At 39.3% G+C, this 3408-nt stretch overlaps 1 long non-coding RNA gene across 1 annotated transcript; it reads right to left on the bottom strand.

Annotated features, from left to right (window-relative positions):
- Window positions 1–20: 20 nt before the first annotated feature.
- On the bottom strand, window positions 21–3379 carry LOC122077759. The gene is made up of 3 exons (XR_006139952.1): window positions 1050–3379; window positions 907–958; window positions 21–344 (listed from the first exon to the last, which is right to left on the bottom strand). It is a non-coding gene; the product is annotated as an uncharacterized LOC122077759 (long non-coding RNA).
- Between the last annotated feature and the right edge of the window lie 29 nt (window positions 3380–3408).

The following is a 3408-nucleotide window of genomic DNA, read 5'->3' as shown; positions in this document are numbered from 1 at the left end:
CCCCCCCCCCCCCCAACCCTTCCAAATAAGATATTTCTGATGAAAGAACGAAGATGGATTGGTACTTGGGAGTGTCATAGCTGCTCCTCTTTTTCTCAACCCCCTCCCCCACTTTGCTTCTTTCACGGCATTAAACTGCCTTTCCAGCTGCAAACCACTGGGATGTAGACAGTTTTAATGCAGATCATGAAGACTAGTTCATGTCATGAAAGTTGGATGGATCAATGGTACTCCGCTCTGGAAACCAAAATTGACTGGGAGTGTCAAGAGTCTCATGACTGCCTTCATGCTCTCTCAATCCTCTCATCCCGCTTGTTCTGCCGACCATTCAAATTCCTTTCTAACTGCAAAACACAAGCATTCATATAATTTTAGATCAATAAAGATGTTTCATGAAGCTAAGGATATCACAGTGGATTATGAAAATACTCTTCCAGAAATGGAAATAAAAAGAAGACATTATGGAAACACACGGAGAAAATGACACTATGTACATGCTCAATGTTACATTACGCTTCCCACTTGAAATGGTTTGTAGCAGAGTGAATAAAGTGGGAACTAGCACCTCTCTGAAGGATGGCATGTATGTCCTCAGTTCTCCAGGAAGCAGGGCTTCTGGAATTAATCAAAACTGATTTATGGGACAGGCAGATGGCCAACTCCTTTTATGTAGCAATGCACAGGATTCTCTTGATCGCCAAAGGTAAGGTACAAGATGGTAAGGATTGTGCACCCCCAGGTGTGAAATAAAAATTATCTTTCAGCATTGAAGTGGCAGAGCATATCCACCAAATGAAGGAAAAGACTAATAAGCACCATTTACTTAGAGAGAGAACAAGTGCCCATCCATTCTAGGTAGGCACCAAATGAAACTAATTAATTGCACACTAACAGAGAGAAGCAAACCTGAGAATTTACCATCTTCAGTCTCTGCAACTCTTCAACTAGACTTTCGATGCTGACATTGAAGACTAATTTCAGTAAAGATGAGGAATCCTACCAATGGTAAGCAATATAAAAATTAATAAGAAAACGGGTTCATTTCATACCTTTGCTGCAGATAAATCACTTGAGCTTGTAGTTCTTTTTCCCTAGCAGAAGCTGAAAATATCTGCATTAACAGTATCATTAATATTAACTGCATCCAGATGTTTGCAGGAAAACTGCACCAATCCACAATCCAGAGGGTATCAATCCACTGTTCAGATTCATCATATCAGTCCTCCTGTCCTCCACATAGCTCACAAATCAGGCAGCCCAGTCTTTTAGGCACTACCTGAATTCTGACTTATGTCTTGGATTGAGCAACCATCCTGCTAAGTCTAGTAGGAGAGTAGTCCAGACTCTAGAAAACCTTTTGCAAGAAAATAGTGAGCTTAAAACAGTGTGCAGCACAGTGGTGAAGCAATTGCTCATCCTAGGACACATTTGTTAACACTCGGGAGGAGTGTTTCTGCCACTTTTTTAACTTCATGAGAGCAAAAAAATATAAATTGAGAAGCATTTTAATTTTTAAAAATGATCTTTCTTGCAAGCTCCTGCAAAGCGAAAATTGTTGCCAAATGAGGCCCTAGTTTCAACAGTTTATGTCAAGTCTCCTTTTGCCCTTACACACATTTTCTAACAAGAATACATAAATGAAGCATTCATCTGAGAATGATAATAGCGGTCAATTACCTTGTCAACTTAGTTTCAAGGAATTCATGAGTTTGAGCATCGTTTGCCCATAAATCACCCATTGTTTTATTAAATACACGAATGACTCAGATGAATCAGCCAGGATTCATGCCTAACTGATATCAACAGGTTCAACCATAAAGCATAGACCCGGCCAGTTATTGATGTGGAGCGGCTGGAGCCTGGATCACGAAACCCAATTTGGGTTCGCTATGGGCCCATCCAAGCGTTAAGCAACTCCTATATAACAGGGACAATGGCAATCTTCTAATTATATGGAATAATATAGGACATCTTCAAACAAAGAATGAAATCAAGACATAGAGATAATAAAATTGAAAGGCCAAGGATACCTTAGTATCTTGGGACAAACTTAGAAAAAAGGACAAAACAGAATGACATAAGGGGAGTAAAAAGGGAAATAAGGGATATAAGTGGTTACATTGTGGGGGGACAAATTCGTCTTCAACCTTGAGATATAAACCAGGGACAGAAACCAGACTCAAATCTTTGTGAAAAATCTCTACCAATAGCCATGGATCAATCTGAAACTGAAGGGGAGGAATCACAATCACAAGTAATAGTCTAACGAAGAACATCGTGGTCTTCCAAAACAGAAAGCAAAACAAGGGTCTCAGAGATCTGAAACTGCCCTTGGGAGTTGGGAGTAAAACAACACTCAGGTTTGATTACAGGTTCATATCTTATGGCAGAATGGGATTTGGTACTGAAATTCTACAGACCGGGTTGCCCAAAGGGGAGGGCTTCCTTCGACCTAAACCTAGGTTGAAAGGGGGAGGGAGAAGAGGGACCTACGGCCAATGTTAACTGGTCGTAGGTGCTGCCGGACAGGGTAAAGTAATAGGAAAAAGAAATATGAAGAAGAAAAAGAAAGGAAGAGAACAGGAACCAGATTGCAAGGAAGAAAGTAAGAAGGGAAGAAGAGATCGCCTTCAACCAACCTGGTCTCAACTCCACAACCAGGAGGTAAACCCAAAGACTTTCATTCCATCAAATCTTTCCAACGCATTGGGTTATAAGAATACAAATAAAAAAAGAAAAAGACTCTTAACAAGGAAACAACTCTACTAAGAGTTCTAACCAAAAACAACTCCAAAATTAAATAAACTCTTCCTACATATCCTACCCAAATAAAAGATTACATACAATTTTTCCAAATAAAATAAAAAGCTTCCTAGTTTTTACATATTCTACTGAACCAACCAACCATAGTTGGCCCCGGTTCATCTCAATATAGGCCTCCAAAGGGGTTCATTACGGTCAAAGGCAGCTCCACTGCATCAGTTATTGCATGAACAATTAGGGGAAACCAAATTGCTGGTTTGTGGCCACAACCTGATCTATAATCAGTATCTTAAATCGCACATCATTATATCATTTGAGAGAGACAAGTTTAACAAGTTTAATAGGCACTAAAAAATGTGATGTCAGTATTGTCTTATGCAAATATTTTATGCAAGTGACAGAGAACATAACTGTACACTCCTTAAAAGAGGGAAATGGATTTTGAAAATCAAATAATACAGAAAAGTGAAAGGCCATAGTTTGAAATATAAGCCGTTACATTCAACAATCTCATTTAACAAACACATTTTGCAAACTAATGCTCCTTAACAAATATAGTAGAAGCATTTATTTAAGACGAAAGTTTTCCTCATGGTGCAGGAAAAGTACATTAATTGCCATAAATGCCTCCCCCCCCCCCCCCCC

This window comes from Macadamia integrifolia, chromosome 5 (genome assembly GCF_013358625.1).
Source record: "Macadamia integrifolia cultivar HAES 741 chromosome 5, SCU_Mint_v3, whole genome shotgun sequence".
NCBI classification, from domain to species: Eukaryota; Viridiplantae; Streptophyta; class Magnoliopsida; order Proteales; family Proteaceae; genus Macadamia; species Macadamia integrifolia.
Note: the sequence above shows the minus strand (reverse complement) of the source record. Positions and strands in the feature narration are given on the sequence as shown.